The sequence below is a fragment of the Vicugna pacos genome, chromosome 7 (genome assembly GCF_048564905.1).
Source record: "Vicugna pacos chromosome 7, VicPac4, whole genome shotgun sequence".
In the NCBI taxonomy this organism is placed as follows: domain Eukaryota; kingdom Metazoa; phylum Chordata; class Mammalia; order Artiodactyla; family Camelidae; genus Vicugna; species Vicugna pacos.
The window spans coordinates 51719510-51738935 of NC_132993.1; the positions used below are offsets into that span (position 1 = coordinate 51719510).

Consider the following 19426-nt stretch of genomic DNA (forward strand, 5'->3'; position numbering starts at 1 on the left):
TACCGATGGAGATACCACAAAAAGAAGTCTTCATATATGGATGAATTTTTACACGTTAAAAAACTCTCTACGTCCCTTGAAAAAATTTGTGACCTAATTTCTTAGCACTCTGTTTTGCTTTGGCTCTATACGTAAGAACGCAGTGATCTGACCACGTACTACCTGGTTTGTATGCTGAATTGTTTATCTTATTTATGACTGAATCTCAGCTTATTCTTTGTCTGCAGATACTTTCAACACTGCTGTGTGTGTGAGGGACTGGGGGTAAAAAAGATGCAATTAATTTCAGTTGAAGTGATTATTTACCAATGCTTTTTAAAAAAGACACAGCTGGTTGCATGATTTATTAGCCTATGTAATCTTTGTGCTTATTGAAATATGAATTGATTAATGTTCTCTGTCTAAACTCTGCTTTTGTTTTAGTGGACTAGTAATAAATAAGAGTTTTGGTCAGTTTGATGTAATCCAAAGTAGAAAACAAAGAACAACTAATGAGTAAGCCTCCTGATCTCTTTCAGGCATGCCCTGGGGTAAACCATTTCCTTTCCAGCTTTGCATTCTGGATGACTGTATCTGTTAGCACAGTTGTGTATGTGACACCTTGTAATGGCACAGCCAGATTACAAATGGAGGAAATACATTCAGCCTCTTTCCATTTTCGGCATTACGGAAAAAAGGAATATTCAATTAATTATACTTCTTAGTTAATGGTTATTCTGTAGATAACACATTTTCAAAGAATTTGAATATAATAAGATACACAGTAGCGCTACTATATAAGCTTTATCTTTTATTATTTTGCTATCCACCTTATGGAACTTTTAAATTTTATTTTAACTAATAGAGTATATTTTAGTTGGTATTATGGACTGAATTATGTCTCCTCAAAATTCATATGTTGGAGTCCTAAGCCCCAGTGTGACTGTATTTGGAGACTGGGCCTTTAAAGAGGTAATTAGGTTAAGTAAGGTCAAAATGGCGGGGTCCTAATCCAATAGGAGGATTTCTTTATGCGAAGAGGAAGAGATTACAGGGATGCACATGCACAGAGGAAAGGCCACGTGAGAACATAGCAAGAAGGTGGCCACGAGCAAGCCACGCAGAGAGGCCTCGGGAGACATGAACTCTGCCAGCACCTTGATCTCGGACTTCCAGCCTTCAGAACTGTAAGAAAGTTAATTAATGCTATTTAAGCAACCTGTCTGCATGTTATGGCAGCCCTAGCAAAGTAATATAGTTGGAAACTGTTGTATCTTTTTAAATTTGTGGCTAAAAATAACTCGCATCCATCTGTCTTTTAGAAGTACCAGCATACATGACTGTAAAAGAAAAAATTCAGTTTGGATGACATTAGAGGCCTTTTCCTTTCTCTGAGTTTAACATTATTTTTATTAGAGCAGTAAAGATTTTCACCTTCACAAATAATTTAATCTTATCATAAATGCTCATGATAAAATATTTAGAAAATATAGGACATAAGAAAAAGAAAGCGTAATTTCTAATCCTACTGAGAATATTTTGATATAAGTATATGAACGTAGCCAGAAATAAAAGGTGAAATGATTAACTATACATACTAATTTATTTCTTGGATTTCAAATTTAATATATGAATATTACTGTGTTAAATATATTTCATATGTACATACACACATTTTGAAAACTATGTCTTCAAATTCTATTGCATTATTTTAGCATAATTAAACCAATTTACTATTGCTGAATAGATTTTCAAATTATCTCAGTGATAAACATGATAAATATGATAAATTCTCCATGACAGGAAATTCCAAAAATTAACATCTACATATTTTCAGCTGTCGCTCTTCTAAAGCCTTCTCATCTACCTTCTAAAGAAGGAGGATACTTTATTGTCTAAGCAGTTTCAGGCATGGGGTTTTGCTGTGTTGATCCAGGAAATGGATGAATTAGAGCTCTGTGTAAGTCTGAGACGCTGTATTAATTCATGTGACGAAGACACATGCAAGAAAAGAAAAAAAAAAACCTGAGCTGAAAAGATGGAGAAAAGAGGTGAGTGAGAAGAAATGGTCAGAGCTCAATTGTAGAAAAAAGTTTTGGAGAGTTTTAGTAGAGAATCAGAGACACTGGGAGCAGCCACCAAACTGTAATGAGGAGGATTTTAGAGAGAGAAATGGTAGAAGAGGACTTTGGGGGGTATAGAATTTTGTACTGTGTAGAATGACTAAAATGACCCATTCAAAAGTACTTCTGAGAAATATTAACATTTTCATTTTTAAGTGTTTTTTGAATATTGGATGATGGTCCCTTTAAAATAAAAAACCCCACAGTGATAAAAAGGACTAGCACTTCATTTGTAGCATATACACAACCGGGATGCGTATATTTGCAGCTTAATTTTCAGTACACCCATAATTTATGAATAACATACTTGATAAAAAAGGATGTGCAAAATTTAAAGGTTTTCATCTATAGTTTCAAACTATGTAAGAAATTATCTTTTTATATCTTTTAACACTATTTCAAAGTACTTATTTCTTGTTTTCTTACCATTTCTTCAACTTTGCCAATCAGATCAACAATGACATCAAATTGTTATTTTAACTTGCATTTTTATTAAATGTGGATATTTTCTCATATTACCTCTTTCTCTGTCTCTCTCACTCACTCACACACACACACACGTATTATTACCTTTCTCGTAAATGGCTGGTCTATACATTTTATTTTTTATTAAAGATTGAATAATATCTAATGAAATGTATAGTTTCCAACATTGGCTTTAAAAGGTTTATAGCACAGTATTTTCATGTAAGTGAAATGCAAAGCCTATACGTTACATAAATTCTAGGTTCAGATAACAGTGCAATTGTAATGTTCTCTAAAACTACTAAGTTTTGTAGTTAGAGTGTTCAGGAAATAGTGTTGTTCTTAGTTACCATTCTTTCCCAGTTGGAAGGGTTGACTTTCAGATTCAATCTTCTTAAGCATAATCTTGAAAAAACCTTTTTTAGATAGATGTTGTCTGACAGACTCTAAAACTCTAGTTTCAGAGAAAATTGATGATTAGACAAGCTCATTTATATTTTTACTTTTTATCTCTTCTGTAGTTTCAGATTTAAAATTCCCTACCTCCAGTTCACGTCTTAAGCCTTCTCCTACGCTCTTGGTCCCATTACCTTTTCTGTGTCTTATTTCAAGTAGTAAAATCTATCGGCGAACTCAAGACAAAACTTGGGTGTCATATTTGACACCAGCTTTTCCTCTACCTTTCCCACAAGAAACCTTATCCATTTTATTTCCTAAATATATTCAGTATGTTTATTTTCCCTGCTTACGACAAGTAGTGCTCAGCACAGGCCCTTATGAGCTCATCATGATGTTCTGTCTTATAACATTTTAAAATGTACCTTCATCATCTAATAGATTCCAGACGCTATAGTCTGGCATGTAAAGCCCTCCTTGATCAGCCCTACCTTCTCTTCTAGTCTCTTCTTTCTCTCCATCTCTAGCATTTTGTATTGAGTTATCTGTTGTTCCCTAAAATTCAGCATATTTTGTCTCTCTTCTTTTCAGAAAGTGTTTCCTCATTAGAGTCCAGGTCTTTCCGTTTTCTTTGATTTCCTAAATTTTGCTTTTCTTTCAAGAGTTAATTTACCTTCTTCTTGAGGGCTTACCTGATATGGGTCAGGATGGAGAATGAATGGAAGAGGGGGAAAAAGAATCTTCTATTTGAGAGACTATGTGTCTCTGAACCCTAGATCCCTTGCATGCAGGGACCGTGGCTTATTAATATTCTATCCCAGTGCCTGGCACCTAGTAGGTACTTAAGACATGTTTGAATGAGTTAATGAAGAAGACAAATCTAGGTCACTGACTCCTAAGGAACATCTCAACAATCTAATGGAAAGAACAGAACCTGTGTGGAGTAGGAATCCAAATCAATCAACACAGGTAGGTACAAACTAAATTTTAGATGAGTCAGAACCAGAAACAACTCCCCCTTTGTGAGTATAAATTTAGTTAGATCTAAGAGAGTTTCAGATCACATCTGGTACTTAATTTTGGATCTTGACAAAATGACAAAGGAGTGGCATTGGTGATAAACTGCAAAACAGAACTCTTCATCCTATTTTTGTTATTGTTGTTGTTATAGGTCATTTACTTCCTTGTCTCCTTTTTGTTTTTAAATGCTTACAGATAGCAAGAGGAAGAACAATGAGCACAATCTCTCAATGTCATAACTGGACATAAGGTTGACCATGTGAACCCCAAGTATAATTACCTACAGGGGACTCAGTGCCGTGAACTGGCCCTGACAGCTCTGGCTGTTACAAGCAGTTGTGGTAAGATGTACTTGCGCATATATAACCACTGTGGTAAGCCTCTAGGCTGGGAGAAACTGGACAAGGGTTTGATGTTTAAGTTAATACGCGCTGTGAATAAATACCCAATGCTGAGGTTAGTATTGTGCCAAAAATCAGGAATCTGTCTGAACTATTGAACACGACATTCATTCTCTAACTGCTGAGTGAGGGAAGATGGAAAGGTGTATTTTTGCTGAACTGAGCCTATCACTTTGAAATTTAGCCCCAATCACCCATTGCACTGAGAGGGGAATGCTGGAATTTTACAAAGCAGATTCCTAAAAGTAAAGCAAATGTAGTTTGTAATGTTCAGAAGCCAGAGAATTTGACTGGTGCCCTCATTTGTTTTTCAAGTTTTGCTTGAATTGGCTTTCGGATTTATCTACCACGCATGGCACATGGATATTTTTGTCACTGGATATTTTACAACAGCTGTGATCCTGGTGGGGGTTTAGTGAACCAAAGGCCCCTCTGCATGCAAGCAGTCACCAGGCATCTAATGGGTTGAGAGCTGAAATGACAATAAAGCGAGCAGAACCATGCAGCTGTGGACCAAATGTAAGGTAATAACCAGCACTTGGCCATTACGGGGTTAACTGCTGGTGTTCTGGCGAGTGTAAAAAATTGTTGAGGTCCTGCTCAAACACACAGCCAAAATCTGAACATTTCCATTGGGTCCAAGTTAAAAATGCCTCTGTTTCCTTTTAAACTGGCAATTATTTTCAGGGCACCAATCTTGTTGTAGTGTCTAACATATAGATTATTATAATTACAATTTTTTGGATAATTATGTCGTACTTTTCCAACATACTCTTAATCCAAATAAGAGATCCTTGCAGAATATCCGCTTCTTAGTCTCTGGGGTTTCAGCCGCTAGTGCCTGTGCCTTTATAATTTCCAGACTTGTTGCATTTACTCAGGGAAGAATTTTTACCTACATTTGTTGAGTTAAAGAGCCATCCATTCTGTTGTTTTAAACAAATGAAACTGTATCACTGCAGTGTCAGTCCAAACATGTGTAATTAACATGGAAAATATGTCTGAGCCGTATTGGTCAAGATAGATGACTTCCTTGCATGACTTATAAACATTTAGAGGCATAAAGCCAGGATGTCAAAACCAAGTTGTATACCTCAAAGGTTTATCTGGGAGGACTTTCAAATTACAAAGGAAAATGAAAGACAAAATCAGCCTGCCATACTTGCTTAACAAGGCGAGCAGCTTTCTGCTATCTATATAAAAATAAGCCTTCTGTCCTCCTTTTCCACATGTGTTACTCACACTGCAAAGGTCAAAACAGACATCTTCTTCTGGAAATGTTCATCAAACAATATAATGGTATATGTCAGAGCTTTCCAATTATTCTGGCTGGATATAGGTCTCTAATCTCCTTTTTAATTTTTTGCAGTAACTGTGCACAGAATTCTCTTTGGAATTTGATCAGTGGCCTAGGCTCTAAAAGAGTTCTAACTCTGTCCTGTATGTGTTAGTTTCTGAGTGTGCTGAGAGCCACCAGCTCTGACCTTTATCTACAGTTGTTTTCCTAGATGATGATCCAATAATACTGTCAGCAGGAGGTAGACTTTTAGGAACAAAGACAACTTACCTACAGGTGCTCTGTTCCTTTGCTGGATAAAATGAGCTCATTCTGAGTATACCTGAAGAGACTTTTTTTCTTCAAGTATATCCCAGTCCAGTTTTTATGTCATCACTGGCGTCAGTTAGAAATTAGATGTGCCAAGAAACTCTGAGGAAAAAATCTTACTTGTGACTTGTATATCACATCCAAGGAGGTTTAGTTCCCGAAGCATCGTAAGTTAACTTGGGATAAAGAAAATCCAGTTCGACTATAGCCCTGTACAGCAAGACCTCCCATTCCAGAAGGTATAATGAATTGTCAGTGCAGAACTTGGTAGACTGACTTAGAATAACATCACTGGAAATTCTTCCTCTAAGAAAGGTCCTTTGGTTTCATTCTGGTGCTGCGCCAACAACCTTCTGACCACCTGGTTCATGACAGCTTGCTGCTAATGAAAGAAACTCACATATATTCTAATAGCAGAGGTCTTAAGATGTGTAATTCATTCTATAATTATCAAGAACCTTGGCTCTGAGTGGTGTTTATAAACATGATGGGGAGTCGGGGGCGGTGAGGGAGGGAGAGAAAGAAGGGGGGAAGAGAGAGAGATTATCTAGGAATATTTTGCTCTACTGTTTCACAAGGGAAAATTAATTGTCCTAAATCGTCCTCTCTTAAGGTTGCATGAAGCATGGTGCTCATAAAATAAGACTGCTGCCTCCTGCAGAGGTCAGTTTTACTGTGGGTTGCAGGAAAGTTGTAGGTTGATTTTTGCTATCTGTCAAGGAAAAGGGGTTAATGTTCTGCTGACTGTATATACACATGGTCAGGGAGGGCCAAGCACACTGAAAGCAATGAAAGCAGAAAGGTATCTCCATCACTCCATCTTTCTTGGCATTATTAGTCCCATGTCAGCATTCTGAAGAACCATCCCTTCCCCTTTTCCCTTCTATTCCACACCTCTGATAAGATCCGACAAGACAGGCAGGATAGAGATGAGTAACTCATGGGAAAGGGACACATTCCTTTCTGTCTTTGCCCTGATGCGTTCCTCAGTAAGAATCAAGGATGGACACCTCTGTTCCAGGCCCCGTTCCCCAGTTCGATCTAAGGGAAAGCCTTTATGTAGGACGCTGGTTGCTGTCCCATACGTGAGAATGGACTAGTGTCCATTGACCCAGCCCCAGTAACTGGTAGCTTCACCCCGGCTCTTTAAGCTTAGTTCAACTCTGGATACTGTAACTTGGCAGTACTCACTTTCATCTGGGTGGATTAAAGACCTCACAGAAGAGGGGGAAAGTTATCAGGCATCCTTAGAAAAGGAAAGCGAAGAAAAGGTAGTAGGTGCTGCAACGTTGTAGCCATAAACCCAATTGTATTTTATTTTATTTTTAGGACACGGCCTGATGACATGAAAGCGACTGCCAACAAATCAGTAAATACAGTCCAAGAGATTTATTCTTGGTTTTAAAAGCTGAAGAGGTAAGGTAGTAAATTACTGTAAGATACATTCTCAGCCAGAGCTAACCTGGGGGTGTGTTATATAAGCATGGTGTAACCCATGGGCACATGGTCACATATGCATATATCAGGGAATGAATCTGTCATCCTGCATATATTCAATCTCTTGTGAAATACTGGGCACTGGAAGTTGGTAGCGGCAGCAACCACGGCATATGCTATAAGCATTTCAGTTATTAAAGTGTCTGACACTTGCCAGGTACATTCAAGAATGACAGCACTTGGCAAGTTCATCTTATCTTTGCACACGAATAATAAGGAGAAAGGAATATTTTCGGTCTGGCAGAAATAAGCAACAGGTGCTGAAGGGCTTGTGATGTAGTTTAACAGCAGGGAGTGTGTTAAACAGTGTGAAATAAGCAAACATAATTATAACACAGGATGCAAATGATGGCTCCTAGTTAATTCTGGTCTAGACTAGTTCAAAGACCCTGGGCCAGTACACCTTAGGAGGGATTATACTCTTTAAAAGTAACAGAATGCAGAAAATATTTCACAGTGTACCCTTCATGTAGTAAAAATCTTTCAGGGATCCTAAACTTTAAGGGCTATTTTTTCAGGTGTGGAACTTTAGGGGCTATCCCATGTGTTCAGGGCTATGTAGCCTCCAATACGTCCTTATCTAAAATCTATCTGGCCTTTCCTGAGTCTAAAGGAGCTGAATCCAGTGAGTATTTTATCTTCATCTTGTATTCATTCTGGCTCTTGAAAGTGATGATTTAGTGCATCAAGGCTGCTATTCACCAAGCATTTTAGATACTAATGTCAAGGGCAGTTATTCCTGAGTGACTCCTGTTCTGGAAGCTGTCAATGAAGATGGTATGCCCTAAAGTTCATACATAATTGTATCCCTACTGTGTATTTTGTGTCTAGTGCTTTGTTTGCAAGATAACTAAGAATGCAATAGAGCAATATGGATAATAGTAGCAAAACTGACTAAAATATTTAGGTTCTGGAGTCAGATTTGCCAAATTCAGAACTGTCTCTAAATCATGCATATATGGCTTTGACTTGATTAATTAAATTCCCCAAGCCTACTTATTTTTCCAAAAAGTGAAGCTAATAAAAGCATTTACTTCACAGGCTGTTTCAGGAATTGAATTAAATAATTCATGTATTTACCCTAGTAAAATATCACATTGTGATTATCTGAATATGTTAGTTACTTTTATTGATGTTTTGTAGAGTAGATTCCTTTGAAAATAACACAGTGGGAACAGGGGTTGGTGAGAAAGATCATTTGATATTCAGACTTCTCTAGATGCAATTTCTAGGGTAAACTTTCCTCCTTTGTCATGATCTGGGGCTTTGTTACTCCACGTGTGGTCCGTGGACCAGTGACATCAGCATGGCCTGGGAGCTTAGGAGAAATGCAGAATCTCAGGTGCATTCCCTTCTGATTTTAAAATTGAAATAATATCTATGTGAGGTATTGTGGGAGAAATGTAAGAGAAGTATGGATTATTGCTTCATTCCATAAATTACTTTTTTAAATCTTAAATCACTGATGTTTAATTCTGCCTTGAAGCAAAAGTTCAGTTTTAAAAATTTCAAGACAAATTTTGATCATCCTTAATAGAAGACAAATATATTTGAATAAATTTGGATTAATTAATTTAAATTAACCATTTAAAAGATCAGATAAATATTTCCCCCCAAAAGGATGATTCCAAAGTTCTAAATTGACGTATTTTTTTCCTCTTTTAAACAACACTTTAGAGTTACATACAGCCTTTGTCTTACGTTTCACACTATTATGATTTCAATTAACAGGGATATTTTCCATACTGATTTTTTTTTCACTTACAATTTGAGCACTATCTCATAACAAAGACAGCTTGAGAATGCGTGTTAACAAATTCAAACCCTACAAATGAATTTCACAGTCCTCCGCGCTGCTCATTCTCACCTCATGAATCCGAAAGTGTCCATGAACTTGAAAGATTGCTGCTGGTGGATGATCTCATCTTCCATACTTCCATCAGCTCTGGTTACGTTTTTCTCCTGTAAATGGCTTCCTCTACTTGGAGCAACAGCGCCAAACTTTCTGGACAGGCATGAATTACTGCTCTGTCTCCCTTCCTCTTTCTCTTCATTTACATTTCACACTATAGGACAAACTGAAACATTGAGTAATGGATGGCGCTAAGGGATGGTGACTATTTACTGTGTGTTTTTCATGCTTGGGACATTTTCTGTGTCTCAAACACTGAATTGTATGATACTAGAGATCAAATGGAAGGACTTCAACATTTTCATTTGTAGGAGGGAAGCTTTAGTTTTATAAAGGCAGCTGCAAATTAGACTTTATTTGCTAACTGAAAGGAATGGTTGCAATACATAGCCAGGCAAAATATGAAAAATACAGAAAGGTCAAAGTAGTAAAGTATACACTTCCTCTTACATAGAGCATTGAATCATACACTGAGCTGACATTCCTGCTGTAAACTCACTTTCATAAAAAATTTTTTTTCCATGTGAGGAAAAAGAAAGACAACTGTGTCATGCCAGCCGTAATACCTAACCCGTCCTAATGGGAAGGGCAACAGAGCAAATACCTTTCTTTCTCCTACTTAGTTCATTTTTAATTTATAGGCTGTAAGACTATTTATCAACTAACTTCCTCCCTCCCTTCCTTCCTTCCTCTTTTGTCCCCAAATAATCTAAAAATTTCTCCCCAGGGGAATACCGCTTTTCTGCTGTTCATGTGGTACACACGAATTCTTTATTTTTACCCTAAAGATAGAGGCTTTCTTACTCTCTGTAACAAACTGGATGCCAATTAAAAAAAAAATCAAAACAACTAATAGTGAGAAACTCTAGAATTTCTCTCACAGGTTTTTTTTCCCCCCCTCGGATTAAGGCTTGATGTTATATTGAAACCGAAATGTGCAAGTTGTTAAAAGAAGGAAGGAAATGACTGTTTATTGAGGGTCTACTATGTGCCAGAAATTTTCTGTGCATGATTTCTTTCAGTCCTCCTCACAGCCCTATGTGAGAGCTGTGATTCTCTCTAATTTGCAGTGTGACAGCTGAAATCCAGACATTCAGTAGCTTGCCTAGCGCCACACAGCTACTAAGTCTATTGACTGACTACGAAGTGTTGAGTCTTTCCTACTTTACTTTACATCAGTGTCCTCTCTCTTAATTTGCAAATGAGACCCATGAGGTGCAAAGAGGCTAAGGGACTTAAATTGGTGTCTGAGTTGGAATTGGATAATAGGTCCTCTGACTCACTTCGTCCCAGTATGCCATTGGGAATACAAAGATGGGGGGGGGGGACTTGTGAAATTGGCCCTAAGATTAAAATCACATTTAAAAAATCTGCAAAAAAAAATTTACCATGTTTATTTTTTTGAGGAATGGAATCTATTAAGATATTTCCTGTCTGTTACTGAAAAGAAAATCTCATGTGATCCCAATGCCATGGGTTGATCAGACCCCGGAGATGATGACTGTTATTTTTAAGGAATTTTGTATATGGTTGCAGGCAACATAACTTTCTCTGTCTCCAGGGAACTGGAGCAAAGGTCAGATATGCTGGGCCTAACTCCAAATCTATAGAATGAATTTTCTACTTCCCAGCTATTAAGGCAGACTCTTCTCATAAATTTGTGCAACTGTTCAAAGAGTGAGACTTACCTTATTCCTATTTCTCTCCCTACCTCCTTTCTCCCAATTTCAGAAATGAAACACAGTACAGACTCATATTACAATGAATATTTGTGCATATTTATGTTAGCCCTGTTTTCCTCCCACCGGAGCTTACATAGAACAAAATCTCCAAACTCTAAATTGATAGAGATGTTGTGCATGGCTGTTATGGTATTTGTGGGTGAAAATACAAGATTTGGTAGGTGAGAGTTAGACTGGGGGGAAGGACTGAAAAGAAAGTAAACTTCATTGTTTCTTATACCCATTGATTTTGGAGTTGTTAAAAAAAAAAGAAAAAGAAAACCAAAAACCACACAGCAAAATGTGAACATCTCTTTCGGCCCCTGAAAACCTGCCTTACAGGTGTGTAGAAAGTGGGCGATACATCCTGTACTCAGGCCAGCCTGTTCCTCAGATATACTTTGTTCTTTTCCTTCTCTGAGCTTCTTTGTAAGATGTTCCCTCTCACATAACTGTCCTCTCTCCTACCCCTTCTACTAGTTTCTACACGCCTGTCAACGCTGGGTTGAGATGCTGCCTACTTCATGGGGCCCTCTCATATGCCGAGTGTCAGGAAGTCTTCCGTGTGTGACTGTAGCAGCTGGAAACAGACCTCTGTAGCACTTACCACTTACGTACTAAACTTGGAATACTTTTATATTACCAAATCTCTACAATAGGGTAACGAATTATTTCTATACATCAAGAAGTACAATCCTCATTTTATTCATTTTATTTTTTCACTTGGCTTCTAGGGCATCATGCTTTCTCAGTTTTCTTCCTCCCTCATTGGCCATTTCCTCTTGGTGTCTGTCTCTCCCTCTCTCCCTCTCTTGGTTTGGGCTCATCATCTGGACTCTTAACTATGTATTTTGAACTTGATCGATATCTACTCCCTCCCAAGATGATCTCAAATATCATTTAAATGCTGACGACTCCCAAATATCCATGTCAGGCCTGGCTCTCTACCTCACCATCAGATGGTTATCCCCACCCGCATGCTGAATCATCTTCACTTGACCCTTCACTTGGCCTCTTAATGAAATGTGTCCAAAAATGAAATCCCAATTTCCCCCCACAAAATCTGCTTTCCCTCCTAGCTTCCCCTCTCTAGTCAATGGCAACCAACATTTTAGAAGCATCATTGATTGATCTCTTTCTCTTAATTCATTCAATACAGTCTTTCAACAGATCTCACTGGTTCTGTCTTCAAAATATATTCAGAATCTGAACACTTCTCATCATTTCATACCTATGACCCCAATCCAAGTCAAAAGTATCTCTTATGTTGGGTACTCAATGGCTTGCTAACTGGTTTCTCTATTTCTGCACTCACATCCCATGGTGTGTGTGTGTGTGTGTGTGTACATATATATACAGAGTACATATATATGTATATGTGTATATATATGTAGACAGAGAGAGAGAGAGAGAGCAACCATACTGATTCAGGTATTATTAAAACTTAGATAATGTCTTCTGTTATTCACCCCTCCAAAAGCTCCCATTTCACTCATGGTAAAAACCAAAGTCCTTATAATGGCTTACAAGCCCTGTATAATTGGCTCCCTGTTACATCGATGAACTCTTACTGTGCTATTTCCCAACCCAGGCATTCAGTTATAGCATCACTGGGCGTTTTTCTTTACTTCAGGAGTGTTCAGTGTTCCTGTACTTCAAGGGCTTTATTGCTCCCTCTGCTGGGATAGGTCTTTCCCAAAGACCTACATTGCTTGCACTCTCATTGTTTTTTCTCAGTCTTCAGATTTCCCCATTATACTCTTACTTTCCCCAATACTAAGTTCCCTGGCCATCCTATTTAAAATTAAACCTACCCCCAGCACTCTTTAGCCCCATTCCTTCCCTGCCTGATATTGGTGTTTGTTTCCTCTGTAGTCATAGCCCATCTTTTAGATTGTACAAGAAAGCCTGACCCAGAGTGGGTGCTCAATCAACATTTTCAGATCTGTTGAATCCCATTGTGCCTTCCTTGCACATAGTAGGTACTCACTATGTTTTTAGTCAACAATGTGAAGCTCCAAATTATATTTTACACCAGAATAGGGAACACATTTTTTTTTCCATTTCATGAATTCTCACAGTTAACAAGAACTGAAAGCAGTTGTATATCAGAAACAGGTGTGTTTCATCTGTGTATAGTAAAACATTAGGTTTCAAAGAATGGAAAAATTTGGTCGTTCACAGCAGAAGGAACCCTTGAACCAACAACAGGGACCCTGAGCCAATGGCTATGTTAAAAGAATATAGACAGTGCCACATAACTAGGAAAATGCTCCTTCAAATGCTCTAAGGGCACCTTTGATCATGTTTAATTAAAGAAATTATAAAATGCACTTCTCACTTAAGTCTCCTTGCCACAACCACAGTTTGGCAATTTTTTTTTAACCATAGGAGCCAGAAAAAAAGATAAAATGTGGTGGTTTTCTACTCTAAACCTCATAAATAATTTTATACCTCCCAAATGAAACAGTTAACAATAAGACTTTTTTTGAGTCAACAGAAGGGAATTGTAAGAGCCATTCATACCATAACAGATGTTCTGTCTTGCTTCAGCTTTATTCTTTATTTTTTCCTTTACGTTTTCCTCTCATTGAGGATCCTATGACATAGTTTCATCTCAAAGACATGGAATCCTTGGCCTACTTAAGAGCAACTGCACAGAGCAATCTATCATGGATTTTGTGACTGTCATACAACATGCACATGTTCCCTGGGACCAGGATATTTTTGCCCTTGAACTGGCCCAGTACCCCTGCACAGGATCATCATCCTTGCCCAGAAATAATGGTAGAATTGAAGTAGATACCACCCAAATTGGAAGAGTCAGTCAATTCTAATCCAATAAAAAAGCCATTGGCAATTCTCAGAGGTCACAGACTGTAGGATCTAGAGATACAAATTCTCATCGTCACTTGTCAGAACACTGTTCTGCAAAAAAGATCCAGATACAATTTTGAACTAACCAAGCAATTTTCAGCACCTTCAACGTAAGCACATAAAGGATTTATTGACAAAAGTATCCTGTGTATTTTTTTTTAAAGCATTAGATTGGCAAAAATACCCCAGATATTTGAGCATAGGCTTCTTTGTCTCTTTTCCTTAACCCTGCCAGACCCCCCCCCTAAGATATATGCCAAAGAGGAGCTCGCATCGTCCTGTGTCCATGATGAATGATTTGGGAACAGTCCAAACAGTAAGGGAGGGATTTAGCCCAGTTTCCTTGAGTCTAGCCCCATTTATTTATGAGAAGGTTGTGAGAGCTTTGCAGAGAAAGTAAAATATTCCATAGTGTGGCTTTTTATTCAGATCTGTGCTTAGGAATAATCATTGCTGTCACCGCTTTAATTTTCAAAAGGAAAGAAAAAAAAAACACTTCTGCAACCCATGTAGTGAACAGAAAAAAAAAAAAGCAATAAAGGAAAAACCAGGAGTTGTGTAGTTTAGTACTTTCTTTCTAGCTTCTCATTTTATCATTACACCCCTTGCTCAAAAAACTTTACTTTTCTTTAAATTCCATCAAACTTAATTTCTTCTTTTCTGTACTCTCTTCTCCAGTTGTGTGTGTGTATATGAGTGAGTGCGTCTGTGATACTAATTGTTAATACCCACAGTACTTTTTTAGTCCTCATTATTCCTCAGGTACATGCTAATAATTTGCCCATTTGGTAAATGATGAAACCAAAACTCAGAAAGGCTCAAAAATGTTAATAGGGAAAGAAAGCTACTCTCGGGGGAGAGCCCAAATTCAAACTTAGATGCCCCTGACTTCAAAGCCTTTTAATCACTGTGTCCCTTGCTCCTACATATAAGGGAAGAACTTCTGTTTGCTCACTGGTGGGGTGCAGGTCTGAGAGCAGGCATCTCCCATGCCAGGCTCATCATGCCTTCCCTGGCCAGCACGCTCTCTTCATTGGCTTCCATGCTTGCTCTGTATTGTGAGAACAGAGTCCCTCCGGGTAAGGAAATCACTTCCTTGTTAAATAATCATGGAGAGGCGAGTTTAACAGAATAGCAAGCAGAACATCAGAGCCTTATTTAAATTAGACAGCTACATTACATGTTCCTTTTGCTTTTTTCATTTCAACTTTTAGTTTTCAAGAACCATGCCAAGGAAGAAAGGAGAAATCATCAGCCCGAGTTTTTTTCTGATACTTTTTTACGGCAGTTTCCAAACATCAAGTTTGAAAGTTTTACACAGTGAGTACCCCTATCTTTAGCACTTGGATTCTAAAATTTTGTTGGCTTCACTTTTCACCTCTCTATCCATTAATTTGTCTGTCTACCAGTTTATCTTGTTTTTCTGATACATTTTAAAGTTAACTGCAGATACCAGTGCCCTTTACTTCAAAACACTTAGTATGCATATCATCAACAAGAGTTCAGTACTCGCTGACTTTTTTTTGTTAATGTAAATTGTATGTAAAGTGAAATGCAGAAACCTTGTGTATCATTTGATGATTTTTAATGTGTATATACATCCATGTAACTAAAACACCTTTCAGGGTACAGAATGTTACTATGCCAAATCCAAGATAATCCTCACCTCCCAGCCCTCTGCCCACAGAGACAATCACTGTCCCACGTTTTACATCATAGATTAGGTTTACCCATTTTAGTCGCCATGATCATTCAAACAAATCACACGGTAATTACTCATTTGTGTAAGACTTCTTAGTATGTTTGTGAGATTTACCCACTTTCGGGTAGTGATTTATTCCTCTATTTCTGAGTGATATCCCAGTGTGTAAACATACCCCCGTTTGTTATCCACTCTTCTGTTGATGAAAACTTGAGCTAGTTTTTCGGTTTAGGCTTTTAGCAAGTATTCTGGTGCAGGGTTTCTTTTTCTGGTGTACACGTGTCTTCATTTTTCTTAGGTAAATACCTGAGAGTAGAACTGCTGGATTAGGGGGTGGGCATTTGTGTGGTTTTATATACGAACTGCCAGATTGTTCCCCAAAGCAGATACACCATATGACATTCTCACCAGCAAATACAGGAATATTCTGGTGGCTCCACAAGCTTACCAATATTTGGTATTTTCTGTCCTTTAAATTTTGGATTTTCTGGTGAGTAGACAGTGGTGTCTCATTTGATTTTGCATTTTTCTAATGAGTCAAGACATTGAGCACTTTTTCATGTGTTTATCAACCCTACAATTGTCTTCTTTTGTAAACTGTTCAGTATTTTTGCCTTTTCTAAAAAATTGGGTTGTTTCTTGTTTTCTTTGCCTGATTTTCAAAACTGAGCAATACTGGATACAAGTAAAATCACTGTGTTTTTAATTAGTTGTCTGAAAAGTCAGTCTTATAAAACCATCCAAATTGTATGAGTAATTCTAGATAAATCAGGGAAAGGACTATTAGGTGTGGTCTGTAACTATAAAGAAGAAAATAAGACACGATTTTTACTGCAGTTACTCCAGGGCTGACATGGGCCTATCCTGTCTGGAAAGGAGCATGGCAGGACAGGTGAGCCCGGGGCCCATCAGGCTATCTTCAATTTTCTGGTTAACTCTTGGAAATTGTAAGATAATTATCTGATTAATGCTTCTCTGAGCCTGTCCTTCAAACCTGCCACTCTTTCTCCAACATTCATTATTTCCTTGTGAAACTTGAGTGGCCATCTCCCTTTTTACCCTCCTCATTATTTAATGATTCTATAATATATGTGGCCAACTGCTAAACTCAACAATGGAGGATCAATGTGAGAAGGAGCAGAGGAGTGATAAATGCGTTCCCCTTACTGTCGTAAAGTTGGAAAATGATGACCATCTGCATGGGGTAAGCTAGAAGGGCAGAGTTCCCTTTGTCTCCTTATTATTCACCCATTGTACCGTTCTAGGTTCCTTTAGTGGCCAAAGGGTGACAAGCAATATATCAGGGTTTTGCTGTAAAATATTATCTAAAGGCAAGAAGTGGACCTGTAGGAAAGATAGAATTCTACACTGAGCCATGGGATTTATGATAAAATTCTAGAACCAAATAAAAAATATCTGTGACTACATTTATGTGAAGCAATGGTGCCATTCTTTGGCTGGTTTAGGTAATCGCAGGTGCACATTCTTAGTCATACTCGAGATATATCCCAGTAGACATTTGGGAATCTGTTTTGAATTTAAAGTGGAAGTTCCAAGACAGATTTGGCAGTTCTTTTCAAATTCTCTTTTTCAGAGGAAAACACATATTGTGGAAAAACACTGGAAACATATAGATTGTGACTCAAAAATAGTGCACTACACACACATATATACAAAAATGCACTTTGGTTTTGATACGTTAATTTTTTGTGACACCTCTGGATGTGCATTGGACCCATGTAAGAGAAACATTTAAATAAATTTATCTCAGCTATAAGGTAATTTCATATTTCATATAAAGACATTACCACGAATATGAAACAGGAAACTTAGCAATGAGCACAAATAGCAAACAAAGCAGAGACTGAAAATCAGAGGAACCCAAATTCCAACTCAGTAATTGGACGTGTTATACCATAATGAAATGGTTGCAAAAGTATTTTTAAATATGTAAATTGGTTATCTGAGGAACATTAGCTGTTAGTGTTTCAAACAGAAATATTAAGGTGTTTTAATCAAAATTGAGGAGTGGTAGTTTTTCTTTCCTTACTATTTAGTATACCTGCTTCTTTGTCACTGTAAATTTAATACTGTCACCTAAGGTAGGTGGTGAACTTATGCTGTCTGAGTTTATTTAATTTTTTATTTCTGCTGGGTAGGAATGAAATAATTTGGAGCATTTCTGTATTTTTTTTTCCAAAAAGAGGCCAGCACATGCCATATTGTAAATATTAGGCAGAAATATATGCTAATGATAAAAATTCAACTATCCTCATGGGAAACCGGTTGTTTATTCTTTCTCCTTGCTTCCATTTCTCCCCCATTTCCCTGTGCCTATCAGGATGAGTGTATCAAAGAGAACTTCCAGCTTACACGTCTTCTGGAGCCTGACTGGGCCTGTCTGGTCTGAAGTGTGGTGTGTGTGCGTGTAGAGAGGTGCGTTCCTGGGTCAGTGACTGTTCTGGAAAGTAGAACTTCCCTGTGCATGGTGTCAGCGATGAGTTGTGGATATATAGCCACATATTCTCTGGGCTCTGGGAGGTTCAGGCAGGGCTAGGGGTAGCTGGTATCCTGGTTCAGTAGCCTGCTGCTATGAGCAACACTGAAATGACCCATGGGTGATGACCACAAACCACTGGGTCTGAAGGAAGGCCGCGTGATACCTTAAGCTATCTGACCATCTAAAGAGTCTTTCTCCATAGCTAAGGAGTGTTCTGTATGTACGTGGACATCTGTTGAGGGCTCACTAGATGTGGGACTGCAAAATATGGTAGCTGAGTGGCATGCAGCCTGATGGCGTAAGGTCTCGTTGTGAGTGGCAGCCGTAGTCTCTGTCTTTGCATACGTGGGATGCTTCTATCTGTTTTTGACCCTTGTGCTCTCAGGGACATTTAAGCTTGTTGGATGTTCTAGCCATGCATATGCATTCTGTCCCCTAGTTTGAAATATCTCATATGAAAAAGTTCAATTGGATTCAAAATTATTTTGTCTTCAGAAATGCCCATGTTAATTATATTTGTCAGGGAAAGACATGGAGGAGTTCTTCAAATGTAAGCAGTTTAAACATGAAAGTTAAGTTTCTCGTGGGAAATTTCAAAAGATTTTGTTTGCCAGTATGATAAAAATTCAACGTGTAATATTTTCTCTTAACGCTCTGTCTTCGTAATTATATAATGTCAAGAAAATTTAATATTTTTTCCCAAAAAGATATGAGTAAGACTCTCCTAACTCCTTTCCAGTTTCCTCCAGTGAGCCATACAAATCCTGTCATTTTCTCTGTGTGCCGTGACAAGGACAGCAGGGGGAGGCCCCGAAGCAAGGCGTACTGGTCACTGGTCTTCCTTCTATAGGTGTCAGTTACTGGGAACTTAAGGACCAGTGTTGTTCACCTTCCTCTCTTTGCTAATGAATTAAAGTTTCCTCCTCTCATGAGAAATTATAAAACACAAAGAAATCGATGAACACTGACCTGGACTCAATAATGAAATCTATGTGGTTCACAAAATAATTACACAGCAACAGCGTCTATGAGTGACATGCAGGCATTACTCTGTGGCGTGAGTGACCAACTGCTCCTCCCAGGACCCTGGCCCTGGGCACGGCTGCCAGAGCAGACTTCTGCATTTCTGTTACGTGTAGTCCTTCAACAGCCTCAGATTTGTCTCCTCTGCTCTTCTGTTCCCTACTCTGCCTCCCCTCTTGGATCTGGGACTGAGTGCAGAAAGCC

At 38.2% G+C, this 19426-nt stretch overlaps 1 long non-coding RNA gene across 1 annotated transcript in view; it reads left to right on the forward strand.

Annotated features, from left to right (window-relative positions):
* LOC140697414 (uncharacterized) overlaps positions 1 to 19426 on the forward strand; it is a 67905-nt gene that overhangs the window by 35920 nt on the left and 12559 nt on the right. Inside the window, exons 5-10 of the long non-coding RNA XR_012074432.1 lie at positions 999 to 1166; positions 1817 to 2030; positions 4179 to 4324; positions 4700 to 4908; positions 7320 to 7406; positions 15212 to 15317. This is a non-coding gene — a long non-coding RNA (uncharacterized lncRNA). The remainder of the gene's footprint in view (positions 1 to 998; positions 1167 to 1816; positions 2031 to 4178; positions 4325 to 4699; positions 4909 to 7319; positions 7407 to 15211; positions 15318 to 19426) is intronic.